At 39.6% G+C, this 25,730-nt stretch overlaps 1 protein-coding gene across 3 annotated transcripts in view; it reads left to right on the forward strand.

Annotated features, from left to right (window-relative positions):
* Positions 1-25,730, forward strand: part of zcchc7 (zinc finger, CCHC domain containing 7) — a 118,799-nt gene that overhangs the window by 89,368 nt on the left and 3,701 nt on the right. The window lies entirely within an intron of this gene.

A 25,730-nucleotide genomic window follows, 5' to 3' on the forward strand; every position in this document is an offset into this window, starting at 1 on the left:
TTTTTATTAATTGCATAACTGGGGTAACTTAAGCACCAACAAAGGTATGTAAAAACACCAATTCTCATTTGTCACTTTCAACACCTCTTTATAAATGCGTATCAACTATCTTATTATGATTTGATTCTTTCGAAGAGAGAAGGTCCTGACAGAGCGCCTTCTTACTCACTGAACTGGTCCTGTCAGTGGAATTGTCAGTGGGCACGCTTGGACTGTTCGGTCCAGTTTACCCTGTGCGCCAGTTAGCACTCCCGAAATTTTCAGAAGCAGTTCCCCAAAGTGCAGTCTGCATGATTGGTTATTGTCTTTTTTTTGTTTTCCCTGTTCTGTTTGATGGCACGCTTCAGGTCTGCCGAATGTTTCACTGCGAAGCAGGGCACCCTAGAGTTTTCAACCGATCGTGGCTCTTAACTTCGATGCAGTATGTCTGTGTGTTTGTACAGTATCACTCGGCAGCATCCAAGCCAGCCTGTTCCAACTGCTGTGATGATACCTCTCTCTACCACACCCTTGTTGTTCCTCTGCTTCTAAGCCCTCAGCAGCTTGTGGCTGCTCCTCCACTTACATTTGTCTTCAGATAATCTTAAAAATCGTTGAGCCTTTGTAAAACGGTAAAAAGGAACTAAAAGTGCCTACAATATCGTGGCATTAGCCATGCTCCAGGAGCTAATTGCAATTCCACTTAACTAGATACAGTAGTTCTTACATGCAGTGGTTAGTTGGTCATGTTAGCTCAGCATTTCTGACTGCTTTTTTTACTCTCTGTTTGCTATTTTTGTGCAGCCCCTTTACTCTTCTCTATAAGAACCTTGAATTTGGAAATTTGAGACACAGCTCATCATGAAAAGGCGTTTTGTAAAACGAATTGGTGACAGGTTTGGTTTATTGATTGATTGATCGATTGATTGATTGATACTGGAGTTGAAGCGCCGTGTTGGGTTTTGCCCAATGTGGAAGCTGCTACTCCAGCTGCTTACCCACTGCGCTTCAAGACATTTTATTTCGTCTGAGAATAGAACACAGTTGTGTTTGTATTCCAGTCAGTAATACCCCATTTAAAAAGTGTTTTTTCAATGTTATTTTTCACGTTTTTTTTTTAACTGAATCAAAATTCTTCCCATTTTCGTCTGAGGATAGTTGTCGTTTTTTGGTTCACAAGTAATTTCTCAATTAAATTCAAAATAAACCCCAAAATGACCTAATCGAAAAAAATTTAAAAAGAAAAAGCGACAGAGAAAGAATGATAAGCATTGGTTTTAAAATACTTGTTTTAAGTGTTGCAAAACGGGCTTTTAAGATGTCTGTCATTTTTAACAACTCTTTTAGCAAAAATTGATTCAGACTGTCAGGTGGCGACTGTTCTACTGTTCTGTTTCTACACAGTAATGAAAATGTATTCTAAATAATTTAATACATTGTATTGGTTTTATGTGGTTTGAATGCATCCTTTGTTTATTCTGTCAATCATGTTGTATCATAAACCGATGCCTTTTTCCATTTGTGTAAAAGTATTCAGTTTATATTACTGTAAGTTTCAATTTTGTATTTGAATATTTTTATACATTATATGAAATCTATATCAGTTTGTTAAAATATTAACTAGCTATATATTATTTTACCAGACACTTGAGGATTATAGTAGAACTGTTTTCTATATATTTCCCATGTAGAGAACAGCAAACTAAATAAAAGTCAATACAGCACCAAGTTTATGATTTCTGTATGAAAGAATTTAGGTATGAAACACCTTTAATCAGAATTTCAGAATTTTTTACTTATTTTTCCATTCACAATTGCAAATGCAGCTTACATAGGCATTCAATTTCGAACTTTCATGATTAGACAGGTATTGAAAATAAAGTATTTTCTTTTAAATTCAGTTGCTTAAAGAGGTTTTTTGTAAAAAACGATTTTTTCAAGATTTAATTACCAAACATTTGTTGCTATTCCCAGGCTGTTAAACGAGGTAGTTATTATATCATATTAAATAAACCATACTGATTTATTAAAACACAATATGTGATATTAAAATAATTAATCAGCACAATAATTTGTTAAGGTGAATCCTAAATACATTTTGGAGTTGTTTTTACTGATTTAATCAAAAACAATATTCATATACTACTTTGTCTTTGCTGTTGTGCTATTTTTATAACAATATTTTACCTACAGTGTAAATGCTCTCTTTCAGATTTCTATTTTGAAATAAGTGAACTTGATTTGAAGATTGTATGAAATGCTAAATGTAATTAATAACTCTTTACTTAATCAACAGTTCTACAATGCTATCTTTAATATGAATTAAAAACCTTGTACAGATAAATTGTCCAATTAAAAAAAATATTTTAGAGTTAGTGCTACAGAAGAGGTCAGGCAGTTATATTTAAAATTTGGTTTTAACAGATTTAATAAACTTTCAGCCCCTTCATAGGTTTTATTTTTCCTCTTCCCATTCTGCATCCCTTAATAAAATTACATTTTATAAATATATTCTACAGCTGTAACTATTGTTGCAAACATTAGTGCTGGCAATAATAAGAGTCCCTGAGGTATTTTCAAAAAACAAAGACAGAAAGTGAGTTGTTGTTGTTGTTATTATTATTAAATTTTATTTTAAGGTACGTTAAACATTGTGCTGAAGACACCTCTTAGTATTTTGCTTAAAGTGTTTATGTTCTCCTCTAATGGAAATGAAAAAAGTAAGCCGTGAACTGTACTGTATAACACAAGTGATTATTTTGCAGTTCCACATAAAAATGTGTGCAGAACATAGGATTTGTTATAATTTTTTAGAATTATTGTTGTTGATATTATGTATATTATATACAGTTCATATATTTCTGTTGATACTTGGAGTGTAGTCATGTCCATTTTACATGACGCTCCAATGAGCAGTTTGCGTTTATTTCTGTACCGAAGAGAAAAGTGAAGCCTGGCAATATTCTGTGTGGAGTTAGTAATCTTTTATCAGTTATTACATTTTAAAAGGAATACAGTTCTGAGATACAGTAGCTGCCATCTCACAAATGAAAAACAATAAGATGATTTTTAATTTATTTGACTGATGCCTTTATCTAAGACAACCTCTGGTCGATAAGCTATAAAATATTCGTTAATATAAATTTTTAACTGTACAGTGGTGAAAAACCACAGAAATCGGTTAATGCAGTAATACTACATATTTCAGTAAAAATAACCTTGGAAAAAACTAAAGGACTTATCTCAACAGAATACATTCCACTGTAAGGGAAAAAGAGCAATACAGTACAAGACAGAAATTGCAGTAAAAAATGATCATTACAAACAGACAATAAATTATAAACAGGTGGGTCTGTAATAGGCACTGGATAGAGATCAGTAATAGGAGTTGTTAACATATTACAGTCTATTTTATTATTTTTAATTATTTTTTTTAATTTATATATGTTTCTTTTTCATAATTTACTTCAGAATATTATCCTTCAACTGTTTTATCATTCCAATTTGTCTTAGTTACAAATAACCAACCCTCCGTTTTTTTTTTCTATAAGGTTTTCATCTGCTTGTCTTATAATTGTATTTTATTGCTTATTTTGATTATATTGATCGTGGTGCCTTCAGAGGTTCTGACAAACATTGTAGCACTTCTGTTAACTTTAAATGTAGTTTAAAATGTATATTTATATAAAATAGTTGTGGTAAAAAATTATATTCACATTTTTTTCTGCATCATTTCTCATTTCATAAAGCCATGTACTGTATATACAATAATATGTTTATATGTACTGTATATTCCTATATGTGTATGTTACAGTGAGAGCAAGGTTTGGTATTTGATCTTCACAATGATTTAAGATTTAGGGATAATAATATGGCAATGGAATATTTTTGTAAAGTGTCCATAATATTAATGAAAATGTAAGGTTTTCCAAAAGTCATATTTAGTTCCTACAAATTGGCATGACACCTTATTCAGCTACATTTATCAAAGCAGAGGATGGAACAGGAACTGTGATATTTTACAGATGTACATTATGGCATATACAGTATAAAGAAATCTAGCATGTATGCAATATTCTTTGCAATTCTAAAGTGCTTTTTATGCAAGGCATGTCTGGATTCTTCACAGACAAAGCAATTACAGAATCATTTAGCTCACTAATCCGTTTTTAAGAATAAGCTAAAGCAAAATGAGTATATTTTATGACTCAAGTGCAGAACCTCTAAGTAATGAACTTGAAGTTCTTAACTCTGAAAAGCCCAAAAAGAATGTGGAACGCTCATATTTTATTATTGTGCACCTGCATGCCTTCTGTTGCATCTTGAGATAGAAAGGCTGGAAAAACTTGGGAGTCTTACTCTCTGAGGTGTACCAGCGTTATGTGGAAGAGTTCCCATACACTCTACCTGAGGCACAGTGATATACAGTACAGTCAGCAGAGCGTTTGGGACATTTACCAAGAACACCTTCCAGCTGATGGTAAAATTCTCCAGATTTTTGTTTTGTTTTTGCCAAATTGAATTAGTTGGATGTCAGTGTTGCAAAATAAAAGGAATTCTTTTCCTGCTCACCGTCATTGCAGTCTACAGGAAAGAGCTCATGAATTCATGTTCATTAATTCCTTTATTTTGTCGTTTTTTTTTTCATTTCCAAAGTTGGACATCCACATGAAAATTATTTGTAAACTGTAGTATCTTGCACATAGGTATTAAGACACAGGGAGCTAAAATAGTTCTCTAGAAGACCTTAATAACAATAATAATAAGACGAAGAAGACAGATTTTATTTCTCGCATAAGTACAGATGAAATGTGAAATTACAGTATATAATCTATTTACAGTACAGACATAAAAATGTTTTGTCAGTGATTTACTTTGTGATATTTCCTACAAGTACTCAGAAGACACAATGTGTTAGTTAAGACCCTTGCTCTGTCTATATGCCACTGAAATATTATTACATAATGAGTTATCTTCTAAGGAACTTAAAAGGCTTAAATACTGTACGTCCAGATTTTTGGCCCTTGTGTGCTAACGAAAAGTACTCTACATCAGCACATAACTGCTGGCCTCTGTGCATTGCACTTGCACCTAGGTAATTTTAACATTCCAGGAAATTTAAGGGTTTTGCTCACAAGGCAAGAACCGAATGATCTAGCTCTAACACTAGATTTGATTCAGTGTTAATTTCATGATCGTTTCATGATTTTTTTATATTGCCCCCCTAACTGCTGCTGATGCTTAAGATTATTTATCAAGAGGCTCTATTCCGTAGAATTATAACTGTCTACTCTTTTCCAGCCTTATTTTTAATACAGTAAACATACCCGTTTATGCATTTTCTTTTTTCTGTAGGCATTTGTGCTATTTGGTCATCTTGTCATCAAACTGTTCTTATCATTGGTGCCACTCAGTTTGTTTTCTCCAGTACAACTGTGGTTGCTTCTTGGGTCTTCTTGTATGCATCGGCAACAAAACTGGGTTTCGTGTCACAGACTTGGCGAGAGTGTCTCTTTCAGTGCAGATTGTATGCTCTTGTTCTTCAATTCATTCCAAACAGTGCAGTGCTAAAATTGTGTTTAATCAAGGCAGTAAGCCCAGCCGATGAACTTCAAATTCCGTTTTTTTCTTAATTTGAAAAAAAGCCTGTAAGAAAATGTTTTTCCAAATTTAAAAAGTATCCCAGCACACATTAGCACGGCTACAGTGCGATACAATAAGTCACCATAAACTGTCATTTCTCATTTCCTCCTATTTGGGATTCTGTTTTCCATATTCTTTCGTTTCTCCTTATAGACTGCTTTCCACTGAGCCACCTTCATGTGCCAGATGTCCTTACACAGCACTCCTTATTCTATGGAGGCTGAAATCCATTGAGATTCTTCTTGCACGAACTTAACATTAATGTCTGTGAGAAATATCTATGTATTTTAATGATAGGAAGGAGGACAAGGCTGTAGACAGCTCAGTGCTTAGAAGCAGATCGTCATGTCATCCGGCAAATTTAAATAACATTTGTACAGGACACTCCAGTTCTATATGTCCTTTATTTTTAAACAGCTGATCATTTATATTGAACGATTTTATCACAGGATTTTTGATAAGTTTTTTCCTCCCCATAATCATGTTTCATTATCTAATTAATTAAGTTAGTTTTGTGCCGCAGGTGAGCATTTAGTTAACATCGGTAAAAGGTTAGCTGGTTTATTGCAGATGTGTAGACATTTTCAATGTTTTGACTTAAGCTCCTGTGTCCTTTGCCTGGAGAAGCCCCTTTCAGTCAGTATTTAGGAATATTATTTGGAAGCATTTTCTATTTCTGTGTGCTTTTGTCTAGCCACTTGATTTATTTTAATTTTCACAAGATCATTTTCTGTTTGTTTCATAATGTACCACAGGGTGCAGTAAGAAAATCTGACCATGTTTCGACAAACGGAAAACCACAGATCCCAACCGCCATCCCTCCCTGTTCTCACAAATGCCCATTGTGAAGTTCCCTGGAGTGCTGTGGCATCAAGGATGTCATATAAAGAAGGAATGGAGGTGGAAGAATTAGCTTGCTGCCTCCACATGGTGCTCGAGTCTGTGTAAAGAAAAGTTGTCTCTAACTGCGCGACTCAAGGCGGGAGTGGGTTTGTATCTGCACTCAAGCTCATAGCAGCTTAAAGTAGTGAGGAAGGTATGAGCTGGGGCCATGTCTTTAGAAAAGGCCCAGATGTCCCAGGCTGGCACTGCGCTGGACACAGTTCTAGTGAACAAGATGAACATGGTAAAACAAATGGTTGTTATTATATATACGTTTTTTTTAATAATGGAGACAAAGCGTTACAGTAAATTGTTTCTGAAAGATAATGCAAACACGGTTGTGTGGTCGCACCAGACAAACCTGGAGCGTTTTGGTCTAAATGCACAAACCCAGCACGGCACATCACCCAGTCAGCACCATTCCTGCTGTCAAGCAAGGGCAGAAAATTACTTTTCAGCAGGAAGATGCGCACTAGGCTCAACAAGAAAAAAGTGACTGTCGGTCTGTGACAAAAAGTCTTGGTCAATGTCTTGACTTCAATTCAGAAAGAGTTCTGTGACAATACTTGAAAATTGCTGTCCATGAATAATACTCGTGAAAGAGTTTGAACACGTTTGCAAAGAAATAAAGAACAAAAATTGCGCGCACAATCGGTAGACACATGCTGTAATTGCTGTCAGGTATTAACTCGTGAATACATATGCCATCAACATGCTGCGTTTTTAGTTTTTCTTTGCACTTTTTGCTGAAGTTTTACGTCTTCCCACCCATGAAACTGTTGAGTTTGAGTAAGTTCTGATTCATTATTGACTTAAAAAAAGTGTAGAAATAATCTGTAATCCAGCAACATGGGGCATCACTGAGGAGTGGTTTTGGGTAGCCACAGTGGTTGGCATTGCCACCTCGTGGCGCTGGGGCCCTGGGTTCAATTTGGGGTGCTGTTTGCATGGGGTCTGTAAACTCTCCCCATGGTCCCGGGGGGTTTCCTCCCAGAATCCAAAGACATCCTGGCAGGTTAATTGGCGTGTGCAAAAACCTGGCCTTCAAGCGAGTGTGTGCATGTCTGTGTTTGTGTCCGTCTGCCCTGTGATGGACAGGCGCCCTAGCTACGGTGTACCCAGTCTTGCCAAGGCATGCTCCGGCTCCCACGCAATTCTGGATTATAAGAAGCAGTTCGAAAATCCATGAACGGATGGGACATTATTGAAAGGGAATGAATGCTCTTGTATGACACTGTATTAAACTGCAAGGGAGAGAGGGTGCGAAGCCCGACAACAAAACAATATGTGAGAAGCTGACATGGGAACATGGTTATAAATCAATCAGAATGTGGCCCGAGAAGGTGACACAGGGTTTGAAAACAACTTGAATGCACTTCACAAGGGAGGACATGAGCAGCTGCAGCAAAGGTTTGATGTAATCTTGTTTATTGACTGGAGGGTCTCCTGTTGCCAATGCTGGGAAGTGTATCGAGAGACAGGCTTTCATGTTGCTGCGTAAAACAAACAAGACAATAGGTTACAGATAGAATATCTCAGCCCAGACTTTTACAGGTTTCAGCACAATGGAGAAAATAAGCCGTCATTACGTGGCAATGAAGAAAAGGTCCTTATATTTTTCTTGTTTTTTGCATTTTGGGGGGTGGGGGGATTCCTGAGAATTACTTTTTTTCAAGAGATTTGTTCTGACCATCTGAACAGCTTTCTCAGCGTATCTCTGCAAATCTCTCACTGGCTCCTGCGGGAGGTTTTCAGGCAGTCTGTTCGTGGCTTCCTCTACCACTGCCTGGGTGAAATAGGCTCTGCGACAGAACGTGAGATAGTGGAATATAAATGTGCAGAGGACGGCACTGAGCTAGGTGAAGCGCAAAATTATTAGGCATTTTAATGGTCTCATAATTGTCAGCTAATAGGCAGTGTTGGAGGAGCAATTAAAAGGTCTGACGCAAAACTTTATTGGTTCACGGAGATGTGAAGTTGAAAGGTAAAGAGTGTGGGATACCAAGGTAACATAGGGACCTGTGCAGACCTGGTGTGATTGCCTGGGCCCTACTGAGGCACAGGCCTTTAGTCTGGGGTACAGTTTAAGGCCACAAGAATGGAAATTCATGAGTGCTGGATATGCAACTGGCAGCTGTGTTACAACCTTTTCAATACTGGTATCTTGCAGCAGTAATACATTGGAAAACTGTGTTCTGGACTACTGGAACTCTTTATAGCATGAACGCACGGTATTCACATTTGAAACGCAGCAGAGATTGCAGATGGATACAGTGTAGGTGCTGAAAGTCTCTCTTCTCCCACTGACAACTGAGACCCCTGCATTTTTTTTAATGCTGAGTGGTAGGAGTGGACTGCGACCAGCGAAGCGAAGGGGAGATTCTAGCCCTATGAGAAAGTGGACCTACGCCCACAGTCCCTGTCACGACTTTCTGGCCTCTCGTTGCAGCAGGCAAAGGGTTTGGCTGAGCTGAAAGCTGCTAAATCAGTGGTTATTTGGACCATCTGGAGCCGCCGGAATGAAACCAGAATCCAGCCGGGTCTAGACAGGCCAGTGGCGTTTATCTCATTCTATCCTGTCGTGAAAACACTTTGTTTCTTATCTGAAGAAAAGTGTTCGTTTTAAGGACACAACAATTGAACTAGTAATTAAACGACTGCAATACGTTCACCACCATAAGGCTGAAAAATCCCTTAGTATGCGGGTGTTGAAAACAAGAATTCAGGGAATTACAAGCTACACATTGATGAGGCCAAAGGATGAAGCCCACAGAAGACAAAAGTTGGCCTGCAAGAAGTTGTAATGTTCCGGCCGGCGGGTAGGTCGCAGGTTTGGTTCAGCCTGGGCCTGACATCTGTGGCTGTGCGGTTTGTCTTGCCATTTTATTTCAGGCCAGAAGAAAGATTTTCTGGGAGTCACCCCCCCAAAAGAAACGATGGGCTAGGCTCATTTTTCCCCATTCAGGCTATGTTACACATCCTAAACTTAATCCAAACCGTTTGTTCTCCAGTACTGTGTGTGTGGCAAAAAGGGGGTGGTGGTGGTGGGGGGTGCTGTCTTAAAATCAAGTGTCACCCCCCCCGACTCCTAGCAATTGATCCAGGGGATTGTGAACAGTCCTCCCATGTCCTTCCGTGAACAGCCAAGGGGAGGAGGTGGGTGTGTGTGGAGGGAACAGCATCCCTGGGATAACCTTTCAATTTAGAGGGCACAAAGCCAGGGTGATTAATGAAGTTTCTGATGGCCAGCGATAAGCGGATCTGTTTCTTTATTCTCGGAACAATGAAGATTTCCTCCTGCCCCCCCACCTCTACCTCCTCTCCCCATATATTACTGCAATCTCAAGACGGAAAACGGGGCAAAGAGATTAAATTAAAAGAAATGTGTGTGTGTGTGTGTGGGGAGGGAGGGGGGGTGGATGCTGACTACAGGGTGGGTGATTGAAAAGAGTTGATCTCATCGACAAACTTGAGGAGGAGAGAACTGAAAGGAACGAATGGGATCTGGTTATGATTCTCCCCGGTGTTATCATCTCGGCACCTCTAATACGGAGTTGAAATAATCCCTTTTCTTTTAAATGCAGCACTGATTTTTTTTTTTAAAAAAAGCAACGCAAGCCTCTCACGTTTGTGCTCGTGTCTCTGTGTCGGTCTTGTAGGGATATGAAGGAAGGTCTGAGAGGATGGGGGGTGGGAATGATCAGGGAAGAGGGCTTGCCACTCAACCCCCACCCCGCTGCACCACCCGCGCACACACCCACACACACATCCTGTCCCAAGTAAAAAGAGGAGGAAAAAAAAATGAATTGTGTTATCAGAATGAGTGCAGACACATATGCATTCCCCCTTTCTTCTTGCTTGGACGGACAAGGTCGATAGCATTACAAGGTATTTGTGGCAGTGCTTCTTTCAGTCTTCAGAGCTGCCAGTTTTTCAGCCAGATTTGAATTACAAAAGAAGAAGAAGCTGGCATGAAAATTGAAAGGGTTTATCGGATCGTCTGAAGCCTCATAGCACTTGGCTTATTTATGCAGTCCATCTGCCGCTCTGCAAATGTAAAAAAAAAAAAAGAAATAAGGTCATAAAGACCCAGATAGGTGTTAGATGGTAAATAAAATATGGATATCCTTTCTTTTTGTTCACTGTCACACTGTTAATTCTGTGATATTTTTCTTTCCCCCGATTTAAGCATCTCTCTGAAATCTTTCCCCTGGTAATCTGATATTTGCCAGCAGGGAATTGGGAATTTGACGAGCTCCTCTTGGTAGGTGTAGGTGTGCATGTTTGTGCTGGTATGCAGTTATGTAGAAAACAAAATGTGTAGAAAACAGGCTTCCACTTTTTCATTTTCCTCCTCCCCCTCCACGACAACAACAACAACAACAACAAAAAACTGCTGTTGAATTCAGAACCTCTGTAACATCAGGCTCTGCTTGTCGCCGTTTTGTTTGTTTTTATTTCTCTTTCCTGTTGGCGACTGTTTGAGGGGTTGCAAAACGATTGCATTGAATTTCAGGCAGATGGATCGGGCAGCGTTTTGAATCACTCCCAAGTACGTACACCAACTCGGCCCTGCGTAATAGCTTGCTAGGGAGGGTATTTCCCTGAAGCTATTATGCTCCAAAGCATCACATTTTGGAATCAATAGTGACCCGACTTGAGAAGTTGTAAAAGGATTATATTGAATTTTAAAAGCGAACATTATATCCCATTTTAATGCCGTCCGTGCTCACGCCAGATTAAGATCGTGCCTTCAAAAGAGGGGAAACCAAATAGGTTTCAACGTGAAGTGCCTCTGTCATGGTCACCGTGCCACTTTGTGAAGTGCCAGAAAACACATCCTAGCTGGAATGGATTTTCAGTGCGGATGTGGCAGTTGTTTTAAAACTACCTTTACTGACTGACTGGCCGAGATAGTGGCAGCAAAAGGGAATTACATTCGGGGGATTTATTTTCAGGCCGGACACTTTGTTAGCTAGCTAACACAAAAGGATTGGCTCATCGTTCACATCTGGTCCAAGAAAATGGCAAAATGCTACACTGAGTCTAATATCCTCTCTCTATCTGTGCATTTCCTATTCCTTTTAATTTTTACAAGGAGGGCCCTCTACAGATTTATCAGCGCATTCAAACCAGTTCACAGATGCAGGGGCTCAGACATTTGAGTAGCGAGAATAAAATAAAAGCGTATAGCATTTTTAAATACACACCCATATGCTTTCTTGGGTTATCACAACAGGACAATACAACACTGTTCACCATTGTGTTAATACCTGTGATTCATACAATAAACTCTGGATTCTAATTTTAAAAACGCAAAGGAAAGTTCTGGAAAGTATGTCTCTAATTCATTTCAACGTTCACTTCCTTACAAGTCATTTTCCGGGGGAAAGAACGCGTCCCAGAAGAATATTAGTGTGACCTACTGAATGAGAATAAAAAGATATCGAAATGCCCTCTTTAATTCCCAGTGAGGAAACACACACTGGAGTAAAAATAAGATGTACTTCCATTAGCACCAACATTGAGAAGTAGTGAACAAATAAAAATCACAAAAATGTTGAATGGAAACTTCTTAGGCATTATTGGTTAAAGTTTCAAAACAAATGTGATGATTCATAATCATTTATCTAATAAAAACAGCAAGGATAGATCCATCCTGTACAAATTGGGGCAGGCTGTTTTGTGCCACTCATGTTAAAGCACTCTGTCACATGCAGTTGTTCCTGGAGCCCTGGGGAAGCGAGGCAGACCTGCATCGCGAGATCGAGGAGGCTGGGGAGTCACGCAGAGCTTTTAGTGTCAGAGCCAGTGTCACTGGCACAGGACTGAAGTTGTTAATGGCTTTTCGTTCTTATCTGGACTCTAACAGGAGCATTTCACGCAGGCTCCAAATGAGGTTCAGCAATGGAAGTGGCACCTAAAACCAGGACATTGCAAAATAGTATTCAGTCCCAGATGTTATGAAAGCTTATGTGAATCAAACCGAAGCTGATCTGAAAACTGATTTTCAGGACTATAGAACGCACCTTGCAGTCCAGACAGAGCCCTCTTCTGTTCCGAATAATGGCTTTGCATTGACGTGTTTGGTAAGGTGAAATACTAGGAGCACAGATTTAGTTCTGTTATTCTGTTATGAGAATAACTACTCTACTCTACTCTCTTGGTCACAAGAGGTGCACAGGTGAATCTGGGGTTTTTACAAAGTTCACTTATTACAAAGGCATACTTGTTAAATAAAAAGCCATTGGACATCATTACTCATTTGAACATCTTGTTTTTTTCTTAATTTTATGTATTGAAAGAGTTTGGAAATGCTGTGCTAATTAGAAGTCTTTGTCACTTGTTTGGCTACTGTATGAGATATAATGAATCAGTCTTTGAAGAATTAGACTAATATAGATATTTCCTCCATACAAATGATCTTTTTTATATCCTTAAAACAGAAGTTCCTATGCTTTTTTTAACTGTATATACAGTATGTGCATATGAAGGAGAGTGTCCAGCCTAATTTCTTGCCTGTTGTACACAAACTGATAAAGCTGAAGATTTTCTGTACTTCATGCAAGTATTTGCAGGGGACCTCTTGAAGAACAACAATATAAGGACGTGGGTTCACAATTGGAAATCCAGTCTTGGAGCTTTCAGGACAGAAAACAGGGAAACACTGCTTTACAAAGAGGATTAGCAAGGTGTGGAAGGAAACCCCACAACCACATAGCTTGAGTACACACCATAGCTACTGCAGATACAGTAATACTGTCAAACAAACAAGGTAGGCTGGATTGCCATAATCTGTTTTTAGCCTTACTTTTCATCTTCCATATGAATACAGAGGGAGCATGTGTTTTAATAAGTCTTAAAAATTATCTTTAAAATGTGGGGTTTTCTGTAATAGAGATGATTTATAGCGTGATTCCTTTGCTAGCTGCTTGTGTAATCTGATGAACCTCAGCCGTATGCATTTCAGTCTTATCTTTGTCCAGCTATCCATTAAGGACAGTCCCTGTTTAAAGAATGTTACTACTGGGCTCCTGACCTGCCAACAGTTTAGCATCTCCTCTACAGTCCAGCAATCCCTGCTTTGACTTCGGTCTGTGGGTTTCCTTGACTTGAAATACATCAGCAATGTCTGTGACTATCTGGGTGTTCTAGGAGCTATCGGCATCAGCTACATGAAGCCATCTGTAGCACACCTTAGCATGATTGCATACTGTTGTTTATTTGGAGGGCAGTAAATTCTGAACTTAACTACGCATCTGGCCTCAGTGCCATGTAGTTGAACGCCTCTGTCCTTTTTACTGGAAGGTGATGAGTTTTAATCCCGGCCGGAGTAAAGTCCTGCTGCCCCATTCTGAGCCAAGCTATTTTACTCAGATTGCCTCAGTTAACTGCCCAGCTCTGTAAAGGGGCACAAATCAAGTCAGGCAAAAAAAAAATGAGTAAGTCATTTGAAAAAGAGCTGTTTTCTAACACATCTTAACAGAATCTGCAGGTACAGTGATTTACAGTATATTGATCAAACTCCTGATACAAAGCCATACCCCTGTGTACTTTATTGCAGAGTGGTAAAAAAGCTGCAATAGCAGATTTCTTTAAGGTAATTACAAAAATGACTTTTGCACTACTCCGGACTGTCGAGGTGTTAAAAGGAAAAGCCAGATACACTTTGACATGGCTTGGAGACAGCTTTGGAGATTCTCCCTTTCATCTTTTCTATTCCATATTGTTGCCGTGTCCCACACGCCTTTTTCCGACAACAAGTAAAATACAATTTTTCTACCACCAGAATACTGTACGACGTGTCAAATGACATATTGTAAGGGGGTAAAATGTAATTTTATTTCTGCAGGCCGTGTGTGACCTCCTTCTCTGTTTACAGTATCTGGCTGCCATGGAGCATCTGGGGAAGGCCCCATGGGTGCCAGATAATATATGCAAACACTGTCCAGAGCTGCAGCCCACTCATAAATCCCCCATTTACACAAGCACTGTTTGCACACGCTGATTGTCATTTGTAACAGTTTTAACTAATGTGGTTTTAAGGATTAGAGTCTGCCACCCTCCAAGGTAATGTAAAAAAAACTGTATGAGGTCTGGCAGCATTATGGTTCCCTGATAGACGTAAAAGCTTCAAGGCAGTAACTTGCCATCAGACCCCCTTTTTAACATGCAATACTAGTGTTCTGCACTGTTTGTGCTGCTATTATTTGGGTTCTGTGTTACCCATTACAATTAGTTAATGCCTCACTCAAGCATTTTGTGCATACTTAATATGTATTAGTTGCCCACATGCACCTTTGAGCATAAAAATATACATTCTATTTAGATTAGGGTGTCACAATATTGTGGGCGCATGAATTCAGAGAGGATGAGAGTTTTTCAGACTTTGCTGCTGATAACAGGCCTCCTTTGTGTCTGCGAGAATTTAATTTGAAATTAATATTTCAGTTGCCTGGCAAATGGCTGCGCTGCCTCTCAGCTTTTCTCTCCTCTTAAATGCTCTGTAACTATCAGCTTCTGTAGGGAAAATTGAAAGATAATTGTGGTTAATGAAGAACTATGGATTCCCGGAGCAGATAGACTTTCGCAGCCCCAACATCTTTCTCAAGTGGCCCAGCATTAGAATGACTCCAGAACGGGGCTTCAGTACAATCACTAGAGTCACCTGCCTAACCCAGCCAAAGCCAAACACATTTTTTGACCTCAGAGAAATCCCAAGGTTTGGAACCTGCCACCCTCTCTAAAAATTATACCTTTTTATTCCGTGATAGTAATGAAAACAACTAATGTTTCTTGCAGTGTTTAGCTTTTGCCAACAAAACATGTTTGATGGAAAAATGTTCTGTGGGCCCGCAGCTCTGCTTTTCTTAATTCAGTTTTTCGAAGTAGCTTCGGCTGTGAATTTTTTCAAATTGAGGGTTCATAATAGAAGTGGCTGTTTAAAAAGTGGTTCCACCTTGTTAGAGAGATATTGGCTGGTTTCTTCTGACTTACTTCCATGGGTTTTACCAGTCTCAGGCCAGGTCGTGGAGAAAAAAAAAACCCTGGCTCCATCAATCAAGATGGAGACTTGAAACTTTTATTGTCATTTCCTTTCCTGTAATTCATGCTGGAGCATTGATTTCCTAACTAATTACAAACTAGTTTCCTGTTTCTGTTGGTAGGCAGAATAAGCTGATTATTATCTTACTGAAATCATTTATTGTATGTGTTTTTATTAACGTTTATTGTTCCATAGATCACGATATCCGTTTCAAAGAAGGAGAGCAGGGCTTTGGGCAGGGCAAGTACGTTTTTCGAGTGTTGTTTAGCACATACAGACACACTTGTCTGTTTTGGACTTGGTAGTTACACCACGGTTAGCCCTCCCACTCTTAAGAAATGCAAGTTAATTCCCACAGCATGTAAAGCACTTCCAGTGAATGTCTGATCTGAAGTATGGAAACTCACCCATGTCAGATATGTGACTGCATTTCTAGAACACCAGCCGGAGGCAAGCTTGTCTCTGTTTGGTCTCCTCTCCTTTACTGAAACTTTACTAGTGACCAGGTCAAGTCTAATGCAGACAGAACACTGCAAAAAGACACTTGTTTTCAGCTGTGGAGCTGGCTGTGTGCGTCATGATATCATTGTAGCAGTTAATGGCTACACAGTAAAGCATATCAGAATCAAAGAACGTGAGACATGAGACGTGAGGCAGCAGAAGAAACAGGAGGTTAGAATTGACTAACGTCTTGACCTGAGGGTTTGCATACACGATTCAGTGGAAGCTGGACTGCACCTCTCATGGTCTGTATTAGTGGGAATTTAACGGGACTCTGCTGAGATAGGCTGCTTGCTTCATGCCCGTCTGTAGCAAGCGGTGAAGTTTGCATTTTATTTTGACTTTTATATGGAATGAGCCTTAATCGGAAATGTAGCTGTTATGGACCAGTGGATAAGGTAATCTGGGGACACCTAATACTGCCTGCTCGTGCTGTGTTTGATTAAACACCCCTTTTAACAAGAAAGCAGTTCCATTTTGATATCACCCTGATGTGCGAGCAGTGCGAATACCGCCTCAGTATCAAAGAGATAATGAGTTTTAGCTAATCGAAGATCCTGCCGTTTTCGATGCTGATGTGATGCTAATTATTAACAAAATACCATAGCTATGAAATTCAGCTTGTTATTGGATGAATAAATTAGGCTGAAAGGTCAAATGTCTACTGAGTTTCCATGGGTGCTTTCTCCCTCCTCATATATCCCTTAATATAGGCCAGAATGTCACTGGATTTTTTATACACATGTAAACCCATCTGTGTGCGAAGCTGTCCATAGTGTTGTCCAGACCAGGAATGCTCTTCTTTACATATGTTCTGGCCTGCAGTGTCTGCGAGCACATGCCTTAGAGGAACATGAAGAAAGGCACACAGTGAGGCGCTGATGGCCATGGTCCAGACTCTTACATGAACACGTACTGTACATCTCACTTTCTGTCACATTAACGCAGATCTGACAAGCTGCTTTTTTCCTTGAATTTCAGAAACAGGTTTCTGTCTAAAGACTCGAAGGGAAACTCTGTATTTAGTCTTAGTCTGTTCTTGCGTATCAAGGTATTCATGAGACTGTCATTTAAGAAGAGTATTTTGCCTTTCTCAGTGGTCCTACCCTTGCTGAAGAGTGATGAACTGGTGCGGTGACTGCTATTCTTCTAAATTTAAAACAAATCCACGTTTTTGAAGAGGATAGTCTAGGATTGCCTTTTCAGTCACGCCAAATCATTAGATGAAATACCATAGTTTTAGAAAATTGCTACCTCCAATCGACCCTTCAAATTGATTGCTGTCGTAATATTGCCTGACGGGTGCTTAAATTCATTTACTGGCATATCTTTACTACCACTTGCATGAAGAATGAAGTAAATGGTGATTCACAGCACAGCATCTACTCCCTGTGCTTTCTGTCCTAAGAAATCAAATCCCAGGAATCCAATAGTGCCTTTTATACTGGAGCAAACACTCCACAGAAATTTCAGCCCATAAAGTCAACACAACTCTGAGATGGGAGGGTTGAGAAATACTGTGTTTGTGTTGAAGGTAAGCAATACATAATTCTCTAAGATTCTTAGACAGTTGAGTATTAGAGTATTATATACGCTTCGAAAGTGAGATTCTTTTAAATTTAGTTGCTGACACCGCAACATGGCACTTATGCTGACGTAACAATTTACTCACTTGTTTTCTTCTGTAGTGTCCAGTTCGTTTTCTTATCCCAGATATTTCCTGGGCTGCCTGCTGCTGCTGCCCTGCGAAGTGGTTGCTCCATCTTTGCGTTTGGCGCACTGCCGACTGTGGCCGAAAATGTTTGGCACGACGTTACCTAGTGGATCTAAGGCACTGCGGTTGAATGAGTGCTGTAATTTGTATCGGATAATCCTCATCTTACAAAAATGTATCACAAATGAATTCTAATTTCTAATGACAATTTATAATTTATAGAATAAATGAATGAACATCCCTAGTGTAACAGTCCGAGTAGTTACTCTTTCTAAACAAGTATGCTTGTGTATGTATGTTACAATGTGCCCTGTGTACTGGATGTCTTCTAGTCTTTACAATCATGGGAGGGCTTTATAACATAGTGGCTCAGTGTGGTTACGTACCAGAAACAACATAAAAGAGGTTTTACACGGGAGCGTCTTTTCCATAATGCTGTTATGACAGAGCCGCTTAAATATTTGAGAGGGGTTAAGAATCAGCCCCTTCGCAAAGAGAAAACCTCTGGAATGCTTAGTTTGTCTTTTATTTTTGGTACATTTCTTTTGTTTGTTTTTTTGGGGGGCTTTTACTGGTTCAGTCTTCATCGGCAGCCGGGTAGCTAGGAGGATGGTTGCAGTGCAGGCAAATGAAGTGCTCAGTTAGTACAGTATTTAGATGATCTGTGATTTGTCAATACAGTCTCTAGAACCTAGCATTGGGGAAAATAATTTGAAGGAAAAACCTGAAATTAGATTCAATTATTTGCTTTAGAAAATCATCTAAAATGTAATTTATCATAAAAAAGCATTTTTATGAGGTCACAGCATAAACTTGTCAAATTTCTGAAAATAGCTTTAAATTTAAAATGTTTTTAAATATAATTTATCCTGGTGTTTTTGGTTTTAGTTTGTCCAGCATAGCATTTAATATCTGTGATGTGTTTTTGTAAATGAATAAACATTTTGGAATTTGTATTTGATTTTGCAAAATTATATTTTTGTTTTTAAACAATATGACTTTTGGATAAAATTCCATTTTCAAAGTTTAGATTTGAGATATAGGTTAAGGAAAACTCCAGATGCTTTACAAAAATAAATGTTGATTTTTTCCAAGGATTAATTATCAAGAAAGTACAAGGTCTAAAATTCAGAATTTATAACTTTCTTGTTAGATAATTATAGGCTGACATATTTGCTTTTCTGTTTGATTTTTATAGGTGTTCTCACAGTTAATAAATCTAAAGGCATTTAATTCGTAGTGGTCTCATTAAAAAATTTAGACTTATAGGGGTGGGTTGAAAATGAAGTTTAAATATATTCCCACTAAAGTAAAATGAAAATTCTAGGTGCTAAAAAAGAAATCCAATTAATGAGAATGGTCTTGTTTACTGCCAGAGAAAGAATCCAGTGAAGGCTAAATTTTAAAATATTATATTCAAAGATAGTAATAGTCTCCTTGACTAATTTTTGGTCATTTTGGGTGTATTTCTGAATTATTTTTAATTTCAGTAATAAATAAAATGGCATTTTTTCAATGCTAGAGCAAGTACCACACTGGATTTGTTTAGCTTCTGTTTTTAACTCAGGTACAGTATTTTTATGTAGTATTTCTAGTTTGTTTTCCAAATTTAAAAGGCAATATGGTAAGGGAAGACTATAGCTTTGCAAGTACTTAAATATTGGCAATTTTGTATGAGCTGCTGGGCTAGCTGTAGAATCTACTGTATTTAGTCAGGATTTGTTGCGCAGCTGACAAATTAAGAGATTAACTTTACTGAAGTACCGTGAAACTGTTTTCTCGTAGTTCCTGACTTTTTAAAACCAACCATTCTTTTTCGTAGTATTAGAGTATTTCACACTCCTGCATCTACATGTACAAAAATTCTGTGGACATCTTGATTTATTATTTGACTTATTTTCATGACTGTTTTTACATCTAATAAGCACATATCTGTGCACTAAGAGTAAGTTTAACAGGAAATTTTTAGACTTGATCCAATACATACAGTAGAAGCAAATTCTAAGCTTTCTATTCAAAGGCCTTATTTAATGTGGTGTTTTTTAGTTAAAATGCAATATTAACATAAAATGTAATGTATTTTTCTCCAGTTCCTTTTCACTTCATTTTTTCCCCGCATTTGATTTAGATATGTTTTTCGGCTTCGGAGAGTCTTTTCTGACGGTTAGCGGAATAGGATTTTTTTTTTTTTCCCCTGCGTGATGCGAAGCACAAGCGGCCTCCATTCCGTCATGCGTCTAAGGATTTCTCGAGGTCTCCCCGTCTCCTGCCGCCGTGGCAGCCCCAATTATTTCGAGCTAAACCGCCGTGTGCGCGAGGGAGGGTGGCAGATTGATCTACAGGGGATAATTCACGGCTGGGTAATCACAAGCGGCCGTCCGAGCTGGGGGAGCTCTCAGATCCCCGGCCATGCGTCCCGGAGCTCCTGGGCCGCTTTGACCGGCCAGGGCTCGCGGAAGAGGCGGTGAGCCGTGGCGCATGAGCGCCATCCTGCCCTGACCGAGCCTCGTGGACGAAGGGCGGCAGGCTTCCCGGGCGGCACAAACGCGGGACCAAAAACCAACGGCTAAAAATTCGCGATTTTTTTTTTATGTCCAGAAATCAGAGGTTATACCTGTTTGTTGCTTTATTTTGTGGGGGTGGGGGGGGGTTCTGGTTTGAGCCCGGCCTGGAGTTTACGTCATTATGTGTTATTAAACCCCAGTGAATCCCTTATTCTTAATGTGTCAATCGAAATAAAGGTATAGTTTCAGTGATGAAGGTGGATGGCAACTTTGAACCCGTAAAATCATAAGACGGCCGTGTTGTTCTGAATTGAGCTCTTCTCTGACCCGGCTGTACCAGGCTTGACTCGTTCTGATGGCCAAAGCCACAGCTTCTCTCCTTCCCACGTGCTTTGAGGTTGGCGCAACGGCCGGAGTTTCATGTACGTGAGCACTTGTGCGTGTTGCACAGGACGTTAGGCAACTCGCCGTCGTAATCCTGTACTTTGTCGTTTCTGCGCTCGGTACAGAAGCTTTGATTCTTCGGATCTTGGTTCCGGTTTGGCGAATCGGTGCATGGAGATGACAGCGTGGAGAGTTCAGCTGATGGTGCTGACGGGAGCCCCCCCCCTTCCCCACGCACCCCCACATCAGAGCCTTGTGCCTGTTGGCCTCTCTGCTGGGCAGCTCTCCAGACGTCTTGCTAGGGAGGCACTTAAAGCCAAGGCTAAGCACAGGCTGCCGGGGGTATTACGGAATGAAGCACATTATGATCTGCAAAACGTGACCTCCCTGACCTGCCATGAGTATGTGTAACCAACCATTCTATGCGTTCCTGCATCTCTCCCAGAGCTGAGCTAAGGGACCCGTATCATATAGACTTACTGCCAGTGGGACCTGTGATAGACTCCTGCCTGCTTGACCGCTGAGTCTCGGTCCTGTCCTGGAGGAATCTCTCCACTCTGCCACACTGCTCTCTCTTTTCCCTGCATGGTTGCCGTTGTACGCTCCTCTGTAGGTTGGAACCTTGCACAGACCTCTCACGGCATGCGTATTACAGCTGTGGTTATTTATGGCTCACTTAATCGAACTAAACGGAGCTTTCATGCAACTGTATGAAAACCAAAGATTTGCAGGCGGTAGATGCAGACCAGCAGTCATATGCATTTATTTGCATGCATAGTGAGATTAAAGAGGCAGTGGGAGCCCTGCGCTAGGACAGAAGTTCAGGTTAATCAGTCTCAGGATGCCTCTTAAAAAATTACGTGTGAGCACAGGTTATCAGGAGTAGCTCTTATGTAGCGACATATGTGCCTGCAAAAGCCACCAAAACAGGCAAGCCCAGGATCCATTTAAAAAGAGAAGAGCAGAGAAGAAACTAATGAAACAGCGACAGGGTGGATGAACTGTGGGAGGCAATCCTATTAATTAATAGAAGCAGCAGAACACACACACACACACACGCGCACGCACACACAAGCACACACAAGCACATGCACGTACAGTGGTAATGAGTTTTGGATGTGTAGAAAGCTCTTGTTGGATCAAAGTGGGTTTAGATAAGGGAAGCTCAAGGTCACACTGGGAGCTGGCCCTACAGGCCAATTTGCATAAAAAATGAGCAAGGGGGAGATAGGTCGGGGTCTGGGTGTGCTGATCTCCTGGCCTTTGTGATGGTGATTCCGTCCTGCAAAGAGGAGGAAGGCCAGTGTCGCCAAGATAATGATTAACTGTTTTAATGGCATTCATTCATTCCCCGGCGAACTACTCATGCGGAAAGAAAAAGGGGGTTATGTAAAAATGACATTAGAAGAAAATCATTTGTAATCGTTGCATCGGGGGCTGCACTTTGAGGAGACATTAGGAGCAAATCCGTGGTGTGGTAGGCTTACGCTTTTTATCGGCTGATATTTACTGAACTTACTGGAGCATGAAAAGCTTTCAGCGCCAAGAGCAGATGGGGACGGACCTTTTTCCTAGGTAATGCTATCTCCCAGGTTATTACTCCTATATATTGATAGCCTGAGTAATCGCTGGCAGATATCGTCCCACAAAATATAGATTATTTTAATGTTTGTAAGGGAGGGGAGGAAAAAAGAAAAGAGAAATAATAAAAAAAAAAGAAACTGCAAAGAGGCTGTTCATGAATAGTTTATTCCATTCAGCGCTCGTGTCCAGAGCTTTGGCCGAATATCAGAGCATTAGGAGCCTTAAGTGAGTTGATAACAGACATTTTTATATTTAATAAAATGATGCCTTAACATCTCAGAGGTTTGGCGAAAGAGGGGGAAAAAGGCAGCATACTTACGTAGCATAAGTATTAGTGTTCCCAGGGCTGTTATATATTTGTTTACGTGAGGCTGTGGGATTAATGTAGATGCAAAGGGCAGGCAGGGGATGTGATGATGATGATGATTATTTTTAATTTATTTGGTTGATAATTTTATGTAGAGCAGCTTGCATTTGTACCTATTTATACAGCTGTGCATTTTACTGGAGCATTCTGAGTGAAGTACCTTACCCAAGAGCCAAACTCCGCCTTGGATTCGAACCCACAACCTTCCTGTTAGAGATCCAGAGCCCTTACTCATTTTTCAGTTGTTTACATGTATATGCAGTATGTATAGATACACCTTGGTGTGCATGTCCCACTTTGCATCATATTCATACAAATGAATCATGTCACATTTTGTGACCCGAAAGATTTGTGGCGCTAATTCCTATAGTTATGGGCCATTTCTTACTTTTTAATGTGAAGATGTCACTTACAGACCTCATTCTTCTAGAGTTTTCCCTCTTGAAACCCTGCAGAAAATGTAGAATCTTTTTAAATTAGTCCAATTGGTTTAATACTAGGTAAATCCAAATAAGAGCAATGGTCTGAATGTCAGACACCATGTCCTAAGCTAGGCTGTGCAGTAGGACTTCTATGATTGCCTGACAATTGTTTGTATCAATAGCCCTGGTTCCATCATGAATCTGGGCTGAGGGTCGTGCTCATCCACTAGGTTATAAATAACGTGCTGCCTGAAATATTTCGTTGTATGTTTTTCATTACTTGCCACCTAGCCTTTAGTCTAGTACTCTTGAAGAAAGTAACTTTGCCCATTGCTCTTCCAGTCTCTCATGACATCGATAATCATGGAATTCTTGAGAACTTGGACAGCCCATTCATGCGACAATTAAATTGCAAATTAGACCTTATTGTCAGCTAAGAAACAGTTGAAGAATTTATGTCATCCATAAAAAATCCCAGGTAAAACAAAATTCGCCACCAATCTGAAATGTGTAATTGTTCTACAGCGGTGATAAAAACATGTTATCAATTCAGTTATTTATAGATTTCCCTACCGCCTAGCCATCACAAATCCAGTCATCTTGTTCCAGGCCACAACTCTTCAACTGAGGAGACAAAGAACCAATTGTAAAAACACGGCCTTGGTATTATCTGGATGTCTCCCAACAAAAGAATTGCGATGGAAACATTGACATTTTCTGTGCTTATTTTTGTGTAGTTTCAAACAGCACTCCCTGATCGCAGGGTACTCCAATTAGATTCTGACTCCAGAATTGTTTAGCTGCAGCACTTGCTGATGTAGACCACTCTGCTGCTCCCAGTGAGTTTCCATTAATCCTACATTCAGGGTCCAGAGCTCTTCATTACTGCTCATTTCTACCACAGTAACAAGAGGCTCTATTAAGCCAGTCGCTTTTTCTCTTGCTTAATATGCAGAGCAGCCCAAAAGCCCAGCAGAAGGCCGGAGTGATGGAAAAGGAAAGGCTTATGACCCCAGGCTTATCGCACTCCTAAAGCCAGGCTTCTTCAGGTTAACTCTCCAGCCATCACTCTTTATTACTGCAAATGCCTTAAAAATAAACCAACTTTGCAAAGCCAGGACTGTAAAAGACAAAATGTTGGCTTTCAGAGTATGTCAGTAATATTAATGACTTCATCCAGAAAACAATCAGGCCATGATTATAAAAAACAGTACTTCAAAGTGGTACTTTTAGTGAGCAGCTTTTCCCTCATCGTTTTAGACGTGCTATTTATTTCATGTTAGAAAGTCGAAAACAATGACTGAAAAGCCTTTTTCAAATCACATGGGAGTAAAACCAGTTCTGAAGATATTTTTCGCCAGAGTAATCTTTTTGTGCCGTTTCATTAAGCACAGGGAAACAAAGCCATCCCTCCAGGTAATTTATGCAGCTATGAAATTTAGACTAGAAGCAAAGGGAACACCAGAGACGATTCAGGTTGCACTGGAATGTGTCACAGATGCTGGGAACCCCCTGTTAATGCTAGAGAAGGGCTGTGAAATGAGCCGAAAATCATTTCCTCTGACACATGAAACTGATTGAAAACAACAGGAGTGTAACTATTGTTGCAGACCACTTGCTTGTACTGTCGTGCTTTGCTCCTGAAGCTATCTTTCAACTTGTATTTACCAGTACAGGCAAACCAGAAGATGCTTGATTTACTAGAAACATTCTCTTTATATAGTATATAGTACTGTCTGTGAAGAGATTGTTGATATTGTTGCAACAAAGGGGGTGTCATGAAGGTATAAACATAGGGAGGGTATGTAATTAATAACAAAAAACAAGTTCTGACACTGTACCAGTGGAATTGGTGGAGTTCTTAGTCCTGCCTTCTGTAAATCCAGAACTCTGCTCTTATAATCTAAATACCTCATAAAACCTAACTAGGCCAAAGAGAGAAAAAATGAGTCCTAATAAAAAATTGATACTACCCAGGACTAAATATCCCTCTCTAAAACAAAGATGTCTACGGATGAATGAGAACGAAATTCCCTATGCTAACAAAATGTATCAGTAAAATAGAAGAGATTTTAGGAGATTTTTTATCCTCAGGATTTCTCGATGTAGGACATAAACATTTCCTAAAGTAGATAAGACAGCTAGCTGCCTTATAATAATGCTCAGACCCTCTTTACAGTCCTAGGATGATCTGGACAGAATCCATTTCCAAGTTAAATTGGCAAGAGGAACCCTCCCATGGCACAGCTATACATGAAGATGCTATTATTTCTTCACTTCTTCCTTTTTCTTTTTCTCCTCCTCTCCTCTTTGTGAACGTGTATGCCTGTATTTATTCTGTGGTCTGTTCCAATGAAGACTAACTTAATGACCTCACTAGTAATGGCCCTGTCACTGTTCAATATGTATGTATATTCTTCAGTATGGCAATCATAATGATGTACTGTGAAGTTCATTAACCTGAGTAAATTATTAGGACTGAGTATAATCATCTGTGTCCTCATCCATGTTAGTTTCCTTCTAGACCAAGGACAGTTTCTCCGTTATCCCAGACTTACTGATTAAGGTCAGTTTGCTGGTAACATTGATAACCCTGCTGAAACCCAGCTGCCCCCAAATCGCAACAATATGCATTGTTGCCACCCCCCTGTTTTTCATTAGACTGTATATTAACATCATTCATTGATGTGATTATTTCCTTTCC

This window comes from Lepisosteus oculatus, chromosome 1 (assembly GCF_040954835.1).
Source record: "Lepisosteus oculatus isolate fLepOcu1 chromosome 1, fLepOcu1.hap2, whole genome shotgun sequence".
Classification (NCBI taxonomy): Eukaryota; Metazoa; Chordata; class Actinopteri; order Semionotiformes; family Lepisosteidae; genus Lepisosteus; species Lepisosteus oculatus.